Here is a 20,437-nt window from a genome sequence, read left to right as displayed (position 1 = left end):
AATATACATTTCAGAAGGAGGCCATTGGCCCAGTGAGTATGTACTGACAACAATCCCACCCAGGTCCTAACCTTGCAACCCCATGTATTTCCCTGCAAATCCCTCTGGCCCTAAGGGACAAGTTAGGATGGCTAACCCACCTAATTTACACATCACCGCTGTGCGACTGAATTTCAACTTTGCAAGTATGATGTTCCTGTGTCCCTATGTCATTATTCAAGCTAAGTTCAAGGCAATTTTGATCTGAAGGATGGCGCAGCACGGTGGCACAGTGGTTAGCACTGCTGCCTCACAGCGCCAGGGACCCGGGTTCAATTCCTGGCTTGGGTCACTCTCTGTGTGGAGTTTGTATGTTCTCCCCATGTCTGCGTGGGTTTCCTCCGGGTGCTCCGGTTTCCTCCCACAATCTGAAAGACATGCAGGTTAGGGCGCATTGGCCGTGCTAAATTCTCCCTCAGTGTACGCGAACAGGCGCCGGAGTGTGGCAACTAGGGGATTTTCACGGTAACTTCATTGCAGTGTTCATGTCAGCCTATTTGTGACTAATAAATAAATAATGATAAAATAATTAATTTTGTTCTTGGGTCCTATTGTTCAAGCAGATTTTGCAGATCTCCAGGCAATAGCTCACTGAGCTGCACCTGACTAGTCTCTAGTTGTGTGAAATGGGGAGACCGGGTGAAGCATCTCTTATCTTGATGAACACCAACAACAATATAAAACACACAGAATTATTGTCACTGGACAGTTGATAAAATAATACAGGCAGTGGCACTGTGGCACAGTGGGTTAGCACGGCTGCCTCACGGTGCCAGGGACCCGGGTTCAATTCCAGCCTCAGGTGTCTGTGTGGAGTTTGCATGTTCTCCCCATGTCTGCGTGGGTTTCTTCCAGGTGCTCTGGTTTCCTCCCATAGTCCAAAGATGTGCAGGTTAGGTGGATTGGTCATGCTAAATTTTCCCTTTGTGTCCAGAGATGTGTCGGGTCGATGGATTAGCCTTGGTGGATATATGGATATGGGGGGCTATGGGGATAAGGCAGGAGGAGGGGCCTGGGTAAAATAATCGATCAGAGAGTTAGTGCAGACTCAATGGGTTGAATGGCCTCCTTCTGCACTGGACGGATTAATTGATAACTATGCTAATAGGTGTCCCACTCCTTATCCAGTTTATTGAATGGTTTTAATGACACCCTTACATTAAAACATCTTCCATCGTGATTGTCCAGTGAAGGGGCTACACTCGGATGACACGAAATGTTCATATTGAGGGGAGATGAAATTGTGCCACTCCTGTCCAGAGTTATCGGTGGACAATACGGAGTGGGCCTTTGTGACTCCACTCTCCAATTCTGCTCACATCTGTCTGAAGTAACTGGGAGGCTTCTAGTTCCTTGCTTGGAGATAACCGATCAGAAATTACGTTGCAACATAACAGTCATTAATGATTACTATTGGCTAGTCGGTGAAAATAGGGAGTACCGGAGTTTGATGAGTACATGGGATTTAATGGGATTGAGGGTTATAGATAGGCCTGGTAGGTAGGGATATGATTGGCACAACTTGTGGGCCAGAGGGCCTGTTTGTGCTGTGGTGTTCTATGTTCTATGTTCTATGATCTCTGGGGCGGCAGCAGTGCTAATCACCGTGCCACCGTGATGCCCAATAGATTATATGGATTGGCCATGGTAAATGTGTGGGGTTACAGGGTGGGGAATGGGCCTGGGTTAGATGCTCTGTCAAAGAGTTGGTGCAAACTCAAGGGGCCGAATAGACTCCTTCTTAACTGTCATGATTCTATGATTGAAAAGTGATTGCAATGTCCTGAGCTGTATCACAATGTGGGCCCATTTGTGAGAGAATGGAAGTGTAAGTAAATAAGAAGAATAGGCAAATTAGAGCAATTGTATGGCATAAGCATCGAGAACTCTCAAAATTCAATCTGTCCCAAACCTTCTATTCATGAATGTGTGAATTCTGTTTGTAATGTGCAGATTGAGTTCTATGTGTACTTCACTGATTGGATAGGGCCTGGTTATCTGATCTATGTTGCTGTACTGTCATCCAGCTCACAGGGAAGGGTCATCGGGACAGACCTTACATGTAAAACCTGGGAGAGGATTAGTGGGTTAAGCTCAGTGAAATGCTGGTGAATAAAAGACAGCAAGACAAGCTGGAGCAATCCCAGTGTTGGGGTCCAGAACCAGCATGAGTCTTTCAATGCTGGGCATAAGATCAACACAGTCACTTTGATTTTTCCACACGACACACTGGGCAAGATTTGGGTACCTAAAGGAACGAGACCTTTTCATCATGCCTGGTTATATTATACCCATGGCCCTGGGTTTGATTGCTGGCTTGGGTCACTGTCTGTGTGGAGCCTGCACGTTCTCCCTGTATCTGTGTCTGTTTCCTCCGGGTGCTCCGGTTTCCTCCCACAGTCTGAAAGACGTGCTAGTTAGGTGCATTGGCCATGCTAAATTCTCCCTCAGTGTATCCAAACAGGTGGTGGAGTGTGATGACTAGGGGATTTTCACAATAACTTCATTGCAGTGTTAATGTAAGCCTACTTGTGACAATAATAAACTTTAAACTTTAACTAACCTGCACATCTTTGGAGTGTGGGAAGAAGCTGGAGCCCTGGAGGAAACCCATGCAGACAGGAGGAGAATGGATGTATTAGATTGACAAGCGTCATAATCTGTTCATAGAACATAGAACATTACAGCGTAGTACAGGCCCTTCGGCCCTCGATGTTGCGCCGACCAGTGGAACCAATCTAATGACCCTCTAACCTAAACTATTCCAATGTTATCCATATGCCTATCCACTGACCATTTGAACGCCCTTAAAGTTGGCGAGTCCACAACTGCTGCAGGCAGGGCATTCCACGCCCTTACTACCCTCTGAGTAAAGAACCTACCTCTGACATCCGTCCTTCATGAGTCCAAGAGGAAAAGTTTATAAGTGAGGTTATAATCCTAAACTGGCATTCTGCAGAATCTGGTTCGATCGACTAATGTGGAGACAAACTAAGAACTAGCTTGAAAGCCTAATTCAGTTCCTCCACCCAACCACCTGGACACAAAGAACAAGAAAAGACAAATTGATGCATTAAGCCAGCTGCGCCCAGTATTTCTCCATAATTTTCCTTCTCTTCTTACATCTGCTCAATCTCCTCAGAGAGATAAAACAAAATAACCATTTTTCAGCCAATTTAGCAAAGGAAGTGCTGGGAACTTGCTCTTTGACTTCCATAGGCAATCTCAGAAGCTTGAAGACATTACAGTGAACAATATGACCTCAATATTGTCCCCCCCATTGCTTATGATGGGAGATGGTTTCCACTTGCTGCAACAGCACAGGACCTATAAAATGTGAAGATGGGAAAGTTTGTACAGAAATGGTAGAAATAGCAGAAGTGCTTAATGAATACATTACCTCGGTATTCGCGATTGAAGAAGATCTGGGTGGTTCTACCGCAGACTTGCGGTGGACTGAAAAGATTGAGTATGTGGACATTAAGAAAGTGGACATGTTGGAAATTTTGAATAGCATCAAGATAGATAAGTCACCGGGACCAGATGGGATGTACCCCAGGTTACTGTGGGACGCCAGGGAAGAGATTGCAGAGCCCCTGGCGATGATCTTTCCATCGTCGATCGAGACGGGAGAGGTTCCAGAGGATTGGAGGATTGCGGATGTGGGTTCCTATATTCAAGAAAGGGAGCAGGGATAGCCCGGGAAATTACCGACCGGTGAGTCTGACCTCAGTGGTTGGTAAGCTGATGGAGAAGATCCTGAGGGACAGGATTTATGAACACATAGAGAAGTTTAGTATGCTCAAAAGTAGTCAGCATGGCTTTGTCAAAGGCAGATCATGCCTTAAACAGCCTGGTTGAGTTCTTTGAAAATGTGACTAAACACTTTGGCAAAGGAAGAGTGGTAGATATGGTTTATATGGACTTCAGCAAGGTGTTCGATAAGGTCCCCCATGCAAGACTTCTTGAGAAAGTGAGAGAGCATGGGATCCAAGGTGCTGCTGCCTTGTGGATCCAAAACTGGCTTGCCCACAGAAGGCAGAGAATGGTTGTAGATGGGTCTTTTTTTGCATGGAGATTGGTCACTAGTGGAGTGCCTTAGGGATCTGTCCTAGGACCCTTGCTGTTTGTAATTTTCATAAATGACCTGGATGAGGACGTGGAGGGATGGGTTGGTAAGTTTGCTGACGACACGAAGGTTGGTGGTGCTGTGGATAGTTCAGAGGGATGTCAGAAGTTGCAGCATGACATAGATAGGATGCAAAACTGGGCGGAGAAGTGGCAGATGGACTTCAATGCGGATAAATGTCTAGTGGTCCATTTTGGCAGGTCCAATGGGATAAAGGAGTAAAATATCAAAGGTAAGACTCTTAGCAGTGTAGAGATCAGAAGGGCCTTGGGGTCCGGGTCCATAGGACTCTTAAATCGGCCTCGCAGGTGGAGGATGTGGTTAAGAAGGCGTATGGTGTACTGGCCTTCATCAATCGAGGGATTGAGTTTAGGAGTCGGGAGATAATGCTGCAGCTTTATAAGATCCTAGTCAGACCCCACTTGGAGTACTGTGCGCAGTTCTGGTCACCTCACTACAGGAAGGATGTGGAAGCTATTGAAAGGGTGCAGAGGAGATTTACAAGGATGTTGCCTGGATTGGGTGGCATGCCTTATGAGGATATGTTGAGGGAGCTGGGTCTTTTCTCCTTGGAGAGACGAAGGATGAGAGGTGACCTGATAGAAGAGTATAAGATGTTGAGAGGTATAGATCGGGTGGATTCTCAGAGGCTTTTTTCCAGGGCTGGAATGGTTGCTACGAGAGGACACAGGTTTAAGGTGCTGGGGAGTAGTACAGAGGAGATGTCAGGGGTAAGTTTTTCACTCAGAGGGTGATGAGTGAATGGAATCGGCTGCCTTCGGTGGTGGTGGAGGCAAATTTGATAGGGTCTTTTATGACACTTCTGGATGAGTACATGGGACTTAATAGGATTGAGGTGCAACTTGTGGACCGAAGGGCCTGTTTGTGCTGTAGTTTTTCTATGTTCTATGTTCTAACATGAATGGAATGACTGAATTTGTTTGGAACTCCTCCATGCACCCACAGAATGGTCACAATATCCAGCTGTGAATTCAACTAAACCTACTTTTCAGGCAGCTGAGTGCTGTGTAAAATCTCACTACTCCAAGTCCTGCAAAGAGGGACACTACTTGATTAAGTTACAGTTGAGGTGGGTGGCACGGTGGCACAGTGGTTCGCACTGCTGCCTCACAGTGCTCGGGACTCGGGTTCAATTCTGGCCTTGGGTCACTGACTGTGTGGGGTCTGCACGTTCTCCCCGTGTCTGCATGGGTTTCCTCTGGGTGCTGCAGTTTCCTCCCACAGTCCAAAGATGTGCGGGTCAGGTTGATTGGCCATGATAAATTCTCCCCCAGTGTACCCGAAGAGACGCTGGAGTGTGGCAACTGGGGGATTTTCACATTAACTTCATTGTAGTGTTAATGTAAGCCCACTTGTGACTCTACATTGTGGTGTTAGATGTCACCGCTGTCTCTCTCCAGGCAGGAAGAATGTTCTGCAGTTGGGGATAAGCAGAAGTTGCCTGTCAGGACAAATCCACATTCTCTTGCTGCTTGCCACATCATTTAAGAGGCTGTTGGAAAGGCAGTTAACACGTTGGCCTGAGCTGTCACTTCATCAGTAGCCGCAGTGTCCTCATTTGTTCATTGAATCAGCCGCATTTCACGCAGCAACCCCTGCAACCTAGCAACCATCCATCTCACTTTCTCTGCCCACTGTGAAGGGTTTAGAAAGGGAACCACTTTCGGAAGCAGAATGCACACATTGTACACATTGTCGAAGGAGAATCACTGTGGCAACAAAACATCAAACGTGGCTGCGATGTAGACTGTAAGTGTTAATAAAAGTTACACTGACACAGTAGAATGTACCTTGACGGCTCTTTTGCTGCAAGGTTGGTCCACAGTGTTGGGAGAAATGAAGTTGGGTTCAAGGATATTGATGTACAACTGGGCTCAATGTAAAGGGCAGCTGTGAGAAATGTCCTCACCATTAAATCTTACCCGGTGCTGTGTTTTATTCAACGGGGAATCCTGCTCCCTCACTCTGGCCTTTGTCATCTTCTCAGCTCCTCGCCACCTGTCAGTTTTTTCTCATTCATTGGATTCTCAGACTTCAGTTGGAAGATTATTGGTAAGTCCTACTCCAGAGGACAGAGCATATCATTTGAGATGGCGCCTTAGCAGAGCAATGAAGAATAAAAGCAAATTACTGCGGATGCTGGAATCTGAAACCAAAAGAGAAAATGCTGGAAAATCTCAGCAGGTCTGGCAGCACCTGTAAGGAGAGAAAAGAGCTGACGCTTAGAGTCCAAATGACCCTTTGTCAAAACTTATTGGAGCTTTTGTCTTTAGGAAAAGATGTTGATCCAGGGTCCTCTCTATTCAATAGACATAAAAGATCCAACAGCACTCTTTGAAGAACCGAAGAAGAAATTTCCTAGGTTTCTGGCCCAGTGGTTAGCACTGCTGCCTCACAGCGTCAGGAACCCGGGCTCAATTCCAGCCTTGGGTCACTGTCTGTGTGGAGTTTGCACATTCTCCCCGTGTCTGCATATGAGTTTCCTCCGGGTGCTCCGGTTTCCTCCCATAGTCCAAAGATGTGCAGGTTAGGTTGATTGGCCGTGCTAAATTGCTACTTATTGTCCCAAGTTGTGTAGGTTTGAAGGATTAACCATGCTAAATATGCCCCTTAGTGTCCCAAGATGAGGACATTAGGTAGGTTGGCCATGCTAAGTTGCTCCAAGTGTCAGGGAAGATTAGCAGGGTAAATGCATACAGTTACAAACATAGTGCCTGGGTGGGATTGTGGTCGGTGCAGACTCGCTGGGCTGAATGGCCTCTTTCAGCACTGTAGGGATTCTGTGAAATCTCCCTCAATATTATATAGAGCAGATTATCCTGTCATTGCTATTTTGGAAGCCTTTGACAGAGACTGGATCCTGCATTTCCCTGCTAGCAGACTGGAGAAGTTGTGAGGTTGTGAAAGGTGCGATAAGTCTTTCTTTCGATGGGTCTCCCTTTATGGAACAGGGTGGGAGAGGATGCAGAAAGCAGCAACGATCTTAGACATTTGGTGTGGAGCCCCCTGATTCACCCAAGCAGCAGAATTGCTGTTGTAGATACAGCATTTTACACTGACCCTGGGCAGTGCATGGGTCTCATTGCACCTCTTCTAAGCTCCATCCTGTGACATGGACTCTGAGTCCTGGAACTTCGTCACAGAGAAGAGTTAGCTGTGAAGAGGCAGGAAAGAGGTAGACTTGATGAGAACAGTTTTTATCAGTTTGTACATAGCAGCATATGAAATAGGAGCAGGAAAAGGCCATTCAGCCCCTTGAGCCTGTTCAGTGGGATTCAATGAGTTCATGGCTGATCCATTTGTGTCAAATCCTGTCTATCCTGATAACCTTTGACTCCTGAGCCTAATAACAGCCTAAATAACTCTTCCTTAAAAATCTTCAATGGCCCCGCCTCCACAGCCTGAGTCAGTTTCCAAATCACAAAATCCTCTGAGAGAAAAAATTCCCCTCATCTCTGCCCTAAAAAAACATATTGAAGATGATCTCTTGTTCGGGAGATTTTTTTCTACTACATTAAAAATAGAGATGATGTAATTTGTTTTTCTAAAAAATCAATGACAGCTGAATCATTGGCCAACACAGACTTGCAGAAGGTGCGTTACAGAAATTATGAACACGCAGTGTATCCTTTTTCTGTTCAGTCAGCTCATAAGGCAGAAAGTGATGTTCTGCACCAGTGATTTCACAACATATTCTCCTTCCGAGCTCCCTTCCTATTTGGGCATCGCTGTGGTAGTGTGGTCCTTTAAAGGGGAAGGAGTGTGGTGGCATGGTCCTTTAAGAGGACATTATCTGAGGGCCAAGGCCCTTTAAGAGGGCCATGTGATCAGGCCGTATCCTATGGATTGTCAATGCAGAAGCTGAGCCAATCAGGAGAAGAGTATGTACCCTGGATGGAGGAGAGTTGTACAGTCACGTAGTTAATTCAGCCTAATCCTGTTTTACACATAATTCTTTATTGCTGGCATTAACTCCTTAGTTTATTCAAGGTACGTTGGGTTGCCCTCGATGTGTTACAATAATGTTTCATGGAACCACCTCTTTAGCCCTGCCCCTTGCCTTTATTTTACTACTGACTGATGAAACTGTGCAGTGATTGGATACTGAGGCCGGAATCTTACGGCTATTCACACTGGCGGGATTTTCCCATCCCGCTGCAGTGAATGGAGATTTGGCTGGGCTCTAAATTCTCCGAATTAATGGTGTCCCCATGTATCTGCTGTCCTTGTCCTTCCATAAGACTATAAGACATAGGAGCAGAATTAGACCACTCGGCCCATCAAGTCTGCTCTGCCATTCAATCATGGCTTGAATTTTTCTCATCCCCCTTTTCCCCATAACCCCTAATCCTCTTATTAATCAAGAACCTATCTATCTCTGTCTCAAAGACACTCATTGACCTGGCCTCCACAGCCTTCTGCAGCAAAGAGTTCCACAGATTCACCACTTTCTGGCTGAAGAAATTCCTCCTCATCTCTGTATTAAAGAATCGTCCCTTTAGCCTGAGGTTGTGCCCTCTGGTTCTAGTTTGTTCGGCTGGTGGAAACAGCCTCTCCATGTTCACTCTATCCAGGGCCTCACAGTATCCTGTAAGTTTCAGTAAGATCCCCCCTCATCCTTATAAACTCCAACGAGTACAGACCCAGAATCCTCCACCATTCTTCATATGACAAGCGCTTCATTCAGGGATCATTCTTGTGAACCCCACCACCCCCCCCCCTCCCCCCCCACCCCCGGACCCTTTCCAAGGCCAGCACATTCTTCCTTAGATACAAGGCCCAAAACTGCTCACAATACTCCAAATGGGGTGTGACCAGAGCCTTATACAGCCTCAGAAGTACATCCTGCTCTTGTATTCTAACCCTTTCAACATGAATGCTAAAATTGCATTTGCCTTTCTACCTGCCGACTGAAGCTGCACATTAACCTTAAGAGAGTCTTGAACAAGGACTCCCAAGTCCCTTTGTTCTTCTGATTTCCTAAGCATTTTCCCATTTAGAAAATAGTCTATGCCTCCAATCCTCCTTCCAAAGTGCCTAACTTCACACTTTTCTACATTGTATTCCATCTGCCACTTCTTTGCCCACTCTCCTAACCTGTCCAAGTCCTTCTGCAGCCCCCCTGCTTCCTCAATACTACCCGTTCCTCTACATATCTTTGCATCACCTGCAAACTTAGCAACGGTGCCTTCAGTTCCTTCCTCCAAATCACTAACGTATATTGTGAAAAGTTGTGGCCCCAGCACCAACCCCTGAGGCACACCACTAGTCCCCGGCTGCCGTCCTGGAAAAGATGGAAGTGTTCATGGGGTTATGTAGATCGGCTGAAATTCGCCGGTCTCGCACGTCCCACCAATGCTGGCAGTGGGAACGGAGAACTTGGCGCTCAGCCGAAACTTCATTCACTACAGCAGGACTGGAGAACCCCGGCCGTGGGCGAGATCGGAGAATTTTGGTCATTGTTGAATACAAGCACTTTTTCATGTCAGATGCAGCACAAAATAGAGTACAATTGATGCAGGGATACGAGTGAGAGAAATAGTCTATTAATAAGACAAATGAAATCGGCCATTTGCTTAAAATGCAGAATTTTAACATGAGCTTTGGGAAGAAATTGCTTTGCGTTGGGTTTGAGCGCTCCAACCATCGGCCCAGCATTTAAACCAATGTTTAAATCGGTTGATTTCTTACTGTCGAAATGTATCTTTTACAGATCCTACTGATGACTCGAGCATTTCATGATGAGTCAGGGACAGGATTGTAAAAATTGACGACATCAGCTGAATAGAGAGAGAAGCTGAAGTCGTAACATTTCCGAGGAAAATTGAACTGCAGCATCTGGATGGTATCGGGAATATCAGACATGCCCCGAATATTCATTTATCCTCGATTAAGAAGAGCAGCTTTTTTATACATTATCGGGATAAAATTAGGATTGTTTGCAGAGACAATCCTACCTGCCACTATGTTATCTGAATCCAGTCAACTGACACACACTGTCAGGGAGTCTGTCACTAATATTCTACTGCACACATTGTCTAGGGAAACACCATTCATGTTTGGTGGAGAGAGAGATGAATCTTCAACATTTGCTCAGTCTGTTTTCAACAAAAGTCGCTGCCCTGGAAAAGCTTCTGATCTTGTGCTGACTTCCAATTAAAATTAGAACTAATTAAAACAGGTGCTGGGAGTGTGGCAACTGGGGGATTTTCACAGTAACTTCATTGCAGTGTTAATGTAAGCCCACTCGTGACACTAATAAATAAACTTAAAGAAAACGTGAGCTTAAAACCTAACGGGGTGAATCTTCCTGTCCCACCTGCCACGGGAATCGGAGCAGGTGAGGGACGGACCATGGAAAGGTCCAATAACCTTGGGTGGGAATTTCTGGATTCAGGGTGAGCACAGCTGGAAAATCCCACCCAACATGTTTAATTTTGGCCGATTATTTGATACTGGTGAAAATTGTGTTTGTTTTAATTTGGAATATTGAAACTGAAAATATAATTGTAAAGAAGAGAGGTCAGAGATTCTTGGGCTGTGGTTTGGATTCCTTTCAGAGGAGGGTTCACATTTTGGGCCATGGAAAATCTAAATGTGTTTATCATTAGTGTTCGTCTGCCTTGTTACTTCATTTCTAATTATCTTCACAAGACCATAAGACAGAGGAGCAGAATTAGACCACTCGGCCCATCGAGTCTACTCAGCCATGGCTGATATCATGGCTGATATTTTTCTCAAGCCCATTCTCCTGCCTTTTCCCCATAACCCCTGATCCCCCTATTAATCAAGAACCTATCTATCTCTGTCTTAAAGACACTTAATGACCTGGTCTCCACAGCCTTCTGTGGCGAAGAGTTCCGCAGATTTCGCACTCGCTGACTGATGAAATTCCTCCTCATCTCTGTTTTAGAGGATCGTCCCTTTAGCCTGAGATTGTGCCCTCTGGTTCTAGTTTTTCCCAGCAGTACAAACACCCTCTCCACGTCCACTCTATCCAAGCCTTGTAGTATCCTCTCAGTTTCAATAAGATCTCCCTCTCATCCTTCTAAATTCCAACGAGTACAGACCCATATTTAACTCGTACTTGTGTTTTGATGCGTCAATAAAGCTTTTGTATAAAATTGTCAAGTACAATGGGAAACATTCATTAACAAAAATAATGTTATAACTACAAAACTTTGTTGTCTTTCCGTAAATAAGGAGGTAAGGGAGGCGGGAACGTGGAGGAGGGGAAAGGAGAGAAGGGGAGAATTTGACATACTGTACATTTGCCACGTAGTCCAACTATTCTCTCATGATCTCTGCGTCTCTGTCGAAATCTCAATAGAACTTCAATGATTTTAAGAAGCCAAGCTATCAGTGTGATGTAGCATCAGTGATGGAACACATCTCCAGATTTTCAATCTGCACTGGATTTTGCAAAACCTATCAGACAGAGCGTTCATCTCAGCTTAAAGGTGGCTCGCATATGTCATCTTAAGGAATAAACTTTCTTAAAGCATTTGAGAAGGCCAAATCTGTGTGCAGATTCATAAGAGATGGATGAGATCCTAAATGAATATTCCTCATCAGTATTTACTGTTGAAAAAAGCATGGATGTCAGGGAACTTGGGGAAATAAATAGTGAAGACTTGAGTGGTGTAAAGGTAACAGGAGGTGCTGGAAGTCTAAAAGCTCATCAAGGTAGATAAACCCCCAGGACCTGATGAAGTGCATCCCAGGACATTGTGGGAGGGTCGGGAGGAAATTGTGGGTCCCCGAGCAGGGATGTTTGAACCCACCAAAGAGTGCTTGCAGCCTTTGCTTTCTGCAGCTAGATCAGAAAAAAGGTGTGTAAATAAAGAACTATAATTACTCACCTATCATCCGGGTAAGTAAGCAAAGTTAGTGCTGTCCCGTCACTTCTCTTTGAGACACCTCAGGGCAGAGCTTCAATCTTTACAGCAATAAAACTTACCACTGGAGTTTGAACTCGGTTCGTTTTCAATGTGCATGTTTGTGCACAATCTCCGTATGTCAGGACTCTGTACACAAGGACACACATACACTCACACACACACACACAAACACACAGACTCACACAAACACAAACACACAGACTCACACAAACACAAACACACACACACACGCACACACACACACACACTCACACATACACAAACACAAGCACAAACACACACACACACAAACACAAACACACACATGCACTCACACACACAAACACAAACACAAACACACACACACTCTCACACACACACACAAACACAAACACACACACTCACACACACGCACAAACACAAACACACACACACACTCACACACACAAACACAAACACACACACACACAAACACAAACACACACTCACACACACACACACAAACACACACACACATGCACACACACACGCAACACACACTCACTCACACATATATACACATACACACAGATATATACATGCACACACACACATGCTCACACATACATATATACACATACAGATATACACACATACACCCACACACATATATATACACATACTCAAACAGATAGACACACATACACCCACACACACACACCCACACACACAGATACATGGCACACACACACACACACACACACAAGATATGATCTTTGAGTGGTTGATCATGACTTTGGTTATTTGATAGACTGCTGCAGGTATGATGGGAAGTCATCAGAATAGTCACAGTGCTTTACTTATTCTGGGTTATATAAAAATGCAGCAAGTATTTCAACATTGTACATGTAGACATTTCATAATAGTTTACTGCATGAGAAAAGCTCTTTACTGACCTATAAACAGTAAAGTAAGACTTTATGGACGGAACCAAACTGACTCCAGGAGCTAAGACACAACAAATCATTATTAAACAAATGGTTGGCTTTCTGGACCTGACTGCAGTGTATTCGCTGCATCCCTTATAAACAAAGATACCTGCCTAAGTGTTGTTACTCTGGCAAAACGACGTGTTAGACCTTTTCCTTTAAACCATTAGTGGAAGCAGATTGCTGGCTGAGTAGAAAACAATTGTAAATCACTTGAAGCACCAACATATAGATGTTACCCCTTTTGTCCCCAAAGATATCACAGCGTTACAGCTCACAAATGGGGTGCTGGTGGTGAGGACTATGTGGGGTGGGAAATTTGATTTGATTTGATTTATTATTGTCACATGTATTAACATACAGCGAAAATTACTGTTTCTTGGTGCTATACAGACCGTTCAAAAATACAGAGGGGAGAAGGAAAGGAGAGAGTGCAGAATATAATTTTACAGTCACAGCTCGGATGTAGAGAAAGATCAACTTAATGCAAGGTAAGTCTATTCAAACTTCTGACAGCGGCGGGGGAAAAACTATTCTTGAGTCAGTTGGTACATGACCTCAGACTTCTGAATTTTTTTAAAATTTTGATTTGATTTATTATTGACGAATGTATTAACATACAATGAAAAGTATTATTTCTTGCATACTATGCATGCAAAGCATACTGTTCATAGAGAAGGAAAGGAGAGAGTGCAGAATGTAGTATTACAGTCATAGCTAAGATCATTGAGCCATAAAGATTTACAGCATGGAAACAGGCCCTTCGGCCCAACCTGTCCATGCTGCCCTTTTATTTAAACCCCTAAGCTAATCCCAATTGCCCACATTTGGCCCATATCCCTCTATACCCATCTTACCCATGTAACTGTCTTTTTAAAAGACAAAATTGTACTGCCTCTACTACTACCTCTTTCGACTTGTTCGAGACACTCACCACCCTCTGTGTGAAAAAATTGCCCTTCTGGACACTTTAGTATCTCTCTCCTCTCACCTTAAACCTATGCCCTCTAGTTTTAGACTTCCCTACCTTTGGGAAAAGATATTGACTATCTAGCTGATCTATGCCCCTCATTATTTTATAGACCTCCATAAGGTCACCCGCAAGCCCCCTATGCTCCAAGGAAAAAAGTCCCAGTCTATCCAGCCTCTCCTTATAACTTAAAACCATCAAGTCCAGGTAGCATCCTATTAAATCTTTTCTGCATTCTTTCTAGTTTTAATAACATCCTTTCTATAATAGGGTGACCAGAACTGTACACAGTATTCCAAGAGTGGCCTTATCAATGTCTTGTACAACTTCAACAAGACATCCCAACTCCTGTATTCAATGTTCTGGCCAACGAAACCAAACATGTTGAATGCCTTCTTCAACTGTCCATCTGTGACTCCACTTTCAAGGAGCTATGAACCTGTTCCCCTAGATCTCTTTGTTCTGTAACTCTCTCCAACGCCCTATCATTAACTGAATAAGTCCTGCCCTGGTTCAATCTACCAAAATGCATCACCTCGCATTTGTCTAAATTAAATTCCGTCTGCCATTCGTCAGCCCACTGGCCCAATTGATCAAGATCTCGTTGCAGCTGGAGATAACTTTCTTCACTGTCCACTATGCCACCAATCTTGGTGTCAGCTGCAAACTTACTAACCATGCTTCCTATATTTTGATCTAAATCATTAATATAAATGACAAATAACAGTGGACCTACATTGATCTCTGAGGAACATTGCTAGTCACAGGCCTCCAATTTGAAAACCAACCCTCCACAAGCATCCTCTGGCTACTGTCAAGAAGTTAATTTTGTATCCATTTAAATACCTCACCCTGGATCCCGTGAAATTTAACCTTATGCAACAACCTAACACGTGGTACCTGGGTGTAGAGAAAGATCAACTTAGTTCGTTCAAAGGTCTGATGGCAGCAGGAAAGAAATTGTTTTTGAGTCAATTGGCACGCGACTTCAGATTTTTGCATCTTTTTCCCGACAGAAGAAGGTGGAAGAGTTAATGTGTGAGGTGCTTGGGGTCCTTAATTATGCAGGCTGCATTGCCGAGGCAGTGGTGGGGGGAGGAGAGATGGTGAAGGGAATGCGGAGTGGTGGGGGGGGTTGTTGTGGTGAGTGGGTAGTGAATAAATAGGGGAGGTGGGCAAAGGGGGCAGGGAATAAGTGGGGGAGAGGCCAGAATTTCTCCCAACTAAAATTCTCCTCTCAAAATAACTTGGGAGCAAAGTAGATCTTCATCGAATCCAAAATCAATGCAACAATTTTTTCCATATACTTCTGGAGTATAATTTTCTACTTTTGGAAACCTTCACCCAGAAGCTCTATATTGGAAGGTGAGGCAGTGACATAACTCAAAGGCTAAACCAGAGTGAGATTTTGATGTGAGCTTCCAGTTGACAAGGCGTTGCACTGACAGCACACAAGATTCATGTGTATGCTTTTGAAGTTTCTGGCCCTCTGCTAATGCCTTGTTAAAACGGATACAAATGCTGAATATCTCAGTAACATTGGAAAATGTGGTGGGGTAACCTTCCTGTCAGTATGAGATGCTCTGTGGGATTTCCAGCCTCACTTGCCCTGAAACCGGAGAATCCCGCCCCAGCTAAATGGGCCTTTCCATAGTCCGTCCTTCACCTGCTCCGATTCCTGTGGCAGGCGGAACAGGAAAATTCCCCCGCTGTGTCAATGGAAGCACTTCCATCCTGAGGCATGTGTTCCCTAGAAGAGGCCATTCAGTTCATTGAGTCTATGCCAGCTCTTTGTTGGAACATTTTAAAAGAAGCCATAGGCTCCCATTCTCTCCTAACAACATCTGACTGGAATATTTAACCTTAAAGTATGTGAACAGATTCGCTATCTCTCAACCATCCCCTGTGGCAAAGTACTCTTCCTTCAAACAACCTCCACATAAGGACATCTCTCATTTTTGTGACAACTTTAAATTGATGACCCCTTGTCACTATCTCCAGGAAGAAATCCCTGTCTAATAATCCTTTAAAAAGCTTAAGAAACTAATTGAATATTATAGAGGTGGCTGGGTCTCTTGTTATTAAAAATCCAACTGGAGGTCTCTGAGCTGAGGAATACAGGACATTGTGGGCCTGTTATCTCTGTAGAGACATGTCTCCATCATGCTCTGAAACAAGGCATTACTAAAGCTGATAAATAGGATCTCATGACCCACATGTAAACCATCCGTCTGTGTAAAGTTTACACAGGAGGGGAGATAATGGTCAAATGATATTATCACTAGATTATTAATCCAGAAACTCAGCTAATATTCTGGGAACCCCGTCATGGCAAATAATGGAATTTGAATTCAAGAAAAAGTATCTGGAATGAAGAATCTACTGATGACCATGAAACCATTGTCAATTTTTGGAAAAATCCATCTGGTTCACTAATGTCCTTTAGGGAAGGAAATCTGCTGTCCTTACCTGGCCTGAGCCTAGATGGGATGGTCTTTCGGAATGTTTGTGCAGACTTGGTGGGCCAAATAGTCTCTTCTGTACTGTGGGTATTCCAAGATTCGATGAAAGTCTTTGTACAGAAAACAGTGCAGAAGCAGTCTTGTTTTCTTGGATTTCTGCAGCAGAATGGAAACCTTTGAAATGTTGTGTGGTAAAACGCTACTGAAGTGACAACAGTTTTATCTTGGGTCATATTACTGGATTTTTCAGGTTAAAATCGGTAAGTCCATGTTGCCATGATAGCGTTTGCTTCTGTGCTCTGACCAAGTGGGCTCTTCAGGGGAGTTTTGGAGGTTCCATCCCTGAACGTGTCTCCGGGATGTTGATGTTGTGCTTGTGGTGTCTAAAGTTACTTTGGGCCTCAGGCAGTCTAATTGCCAAGCTGAGTCTGGCTTTCTGCAACAAGTTTCTCCTCAAATCCCCTCTTAGCCTTTTATCTCATACCTCAAATCTATGCTCTCTGGTTATTGACCTCTCCACTAATGGAAAACATAACTTCCTATCCACTCGATCTATAGCCCTTATAATCTTATACACGTCTATCAGGCCCCCACTTGATCTTCACCGCACCAAGGAAAACAGGTCCAACCTCTGCAATCTCTCTTTATATCTCAGACGTTCTATCCCAGGCAGCATCCTGGTGAACCTCCTCTGCACCTTCTCCAGTGCAATCACATAATGTGCTAACCAGAAGTGCATACAGTACTCCAGTTGTGACCTAACTAGCATTTTATAAGGTTCCAGAATGATCCTCTGTCCTGCCACCATTACCACCCCATGACACCATCCCCCCCCCCCCCCACCACTGCCCCAACACCAAGCACCACACATTCCCCCAGCAGCAGCATTTAAAGTGAACATCAATAACTCTCAGATTAGCCACTGATTAATACCCACCTCTTGTGTTTGAATTTGTCCTCATGGACGCTGGTTTGCAGCGTTGGTTAAAGTTGCTGAGTGGAGAGGGTGCAACGCTACACCTGTTGACAGTCTTGGTGCTGATCTCATGTTCTGGTCAGACCACCTTCTTCACATCCGGAAGAGATCCCGGTTATTTGTGTTCCCGCTGCTATCCCCTTGGAGGAGGAGAGGAAAATAGAGCAGAGGGCTGTGGAAAATTGGGTAAACTATCCACAAAGGAGACAGAAGGGTACAGGGGTTCACATCAGGTGATCTTATTTAGCTTGTGTCTCCTGGGAATATTGCTGCTGGAAATACTTGACAGATCTGGCAGCAGGTGAAGCTAATTCATCGAATCACAGAATCCTACAGTGCAGAAGGAGGCCATTCAGCCCATCATGTCTGCACCGACCACAATCCCACCCGGGCCCTATCCCCATAACCCCATGCATTTACCCTAGCTAGTTCCCCTGACACTCAGGGTCAATTTGCCATGGCCAATCCACCTAAGCCATACACCTATGGACTGTGGGAGGAAACCGGAGCACTCGGAGGAAACCCACACAGACACGGGGAGAACATGCAAACTCCACACAGGCGGTGACCCAAGCCAGGAATCGAACCTGGGTCCCTGGTGCTGTGAGGTAGCAGTGTGAACCATTGTGCCACCTTGCCATTCATTTTGATGAAATTTTCATTGGATGCCACCTGACCTGATGAATATTTCCAACACTTTCCATTCGTAAACACTCAGTTACATTATTTTTCTGTGACGGATATTTAACCAGGAACCAATTCTTGAGAAAAGGGTAAATGATGGGGACCTATTGAAGCATCAGTGAATATCTGCAATGTCGTTTATTATTCTGACTATACTGCCTCAATAGATCAAGTAATTACATTTCAATTCCTGCTGCACTTGCTTTAGCAAAGTTATCCATATACCTTCTGTAAGTAATCAAAATGCTCTGGAGCAGAATAAATAAACATCTTATTTTGCCTTGTAAACCAAGGAAATATGATCATATAATTGCTTGTTTTCACTCAGGGTTAATTCATAGAGAGGCAGTGATATTGTTATCAACTCAGAGACATGTACATGTTACCAAATTCCTCAGAAAATGACATTCACAGAATGACAGGATAGTTACAGCAATTCAGCTCATTGGGAATGTGGTGGCACTCTGAAGGGGAAATGAATTTGGTACCATCCCGTTCGCACATTTTCAGATAATAGCCCAATAATGTTTTTCACAGGATGTGGGTGTCGCTGGCTGGGTTAGCATTTGTTGCCCATCCCTATTGGTCCTTGCACTGAACAAAGAACAGTACAGCACAGGAAGAGACCCTCCAAGCCTGCCCCGACCATGCTGCCTTGGAAAAGCAGCCAGTATAATCAAAGACCCCATTCACCCTGGGCATGCTGTCTTCCACAAAGAGCAAAAAACAAAGAAAAATCCAGGACAGGATCAGGCCCTTTGGCCCTCCAAGCCTGCACCAATCATGATGCCTGCCTAAACTAAAACCGTATGTACTTATGGAGTCCATATCCTTCCGTTCCATCCCATTCATGTATCCATCTAGTTGCTCCTTTGAATACCACTATGATACCTTCTTCTACCATCTTCTCAAGACATTCACCACCCTCTGTGTAAAAAACTTGCTTTGCACATCTCCTCTAAACTTTTCCCCACGCACCTTAAACCCATATCCCCTAGTACTCGGCTCTTCTATCTCAGGAAAAAGCATCTGACTATCCACTCTGTCCATGCCACTGGGACTCTTGCAAACCTCTATCAGGTGACTCTCAACCTCCAGTGAGAACAAACTGAGTTTATCCAATCTCTCCTCATAGCTAATTCCCTCCAGACCAGGCAGCATTCTGGTAAACCTCTCCTGTATCCTCTCCAAAGCATCCACATCCTCCTGGTGGTATTTCAACCGGAATTGTACACAATATTCCAAATGTTCTGTACAGCTGCAGCATGACCTGCCAATTTTTATACTCAATGCCCCGACCAATGAAGGCAAGCATGTCTTCCGGAGGGATACTTCCACTTCCCATTTCTTGGTAGAAGTTATTGGGCCGACTCCTCCCAGAATGTTCCAGTGAACTCCCTTTGCCATCTCTACTGGATTCTCTTCCTCCCGTTTATCATCTTTGGAGGATTCTCCCGCTTCCCACTTCTTGCTGGGCTATTTCAGAGGGAAGTTAAGAGTCAATCACATTGCTCAGCATCTATAGATCAGACCAGCTGAGGACGGAAGATTTCCTTCACTAAATGGGCATCAGTGGACTTGGTGGGTTTTTATGACAATTGATAGTTTTGTGACCACCTGAGGCTAGTTTCCAAATCCGGATTTTAATTAATTGAATTCAAACTCCATTGGCTGTTGTGATGGGATTTGAAGCCGTGCCATCAGAGCATGAGCCCGAGGTGCTGGGTTAGTAGCCCAGTGAAACTACCACTGGGACACCAGATCCCACTTGATTTCCTCATTTGTATCTGTCTCCATCGCTGTCTTGGCTGGCGCGCAGACCCTACCCGCTCGCCATGCGGGAAGGCTTCTCCCCGTGACTGCCTAACCTGTGCTGTCTGATTCTTGATACTTTCACAGTAGGAATGGTACTCTGTCTAAACCCCTCTTACTTTTGAGCACTCCAATCACATCTCTCATCCCCAAGGAAAACAGACCCAACTTTTCCAATCAATTAACTGGAATTCCCTAGTCCCTGGAACCATTCTGGAGAACCTTTTCTGCACTCCTTCCAATACCTTTCCTTCTTTTATGATAATATTCTTCGTGCATAATTAACAATTCCATAATTAATTGATAGGAAGCCTTTGCAACATCAGTATAGTTGCAGTGACACAGGACATAATGTCATTTGCCAATTGTCATGCCTTATTATCTCTCCCCGCTGTAAAGTGTTGGGAAGTAATTGTGTTTGTGTGTGTTTGTCTGCCTGGGCTTCTGATAACACAGACATGACTGCATCACTCCCAGATTCTGTTTTTATCCTGCA

The sequence above is a fragment of the Carcharhinus amblyrhynchos genome, chromosome 6 (genome assembly GCF_965287045.1).
Source record: "Carcharhinus amblyrhynchos chromosome 6, sCarAmb.v2.hapA, whole genome shotgun sequence".
NCBI classification, from domain to species: Eukaryota; Metazoa; Chordata; class Chondrichthyes; order Carcharhiniformes; family Carcharhinidae; genus Carcharhinus; species Carcharhinus amblyrhynchos.
This window is presented reverse-complemented; position numbering follows the sequence as displayed.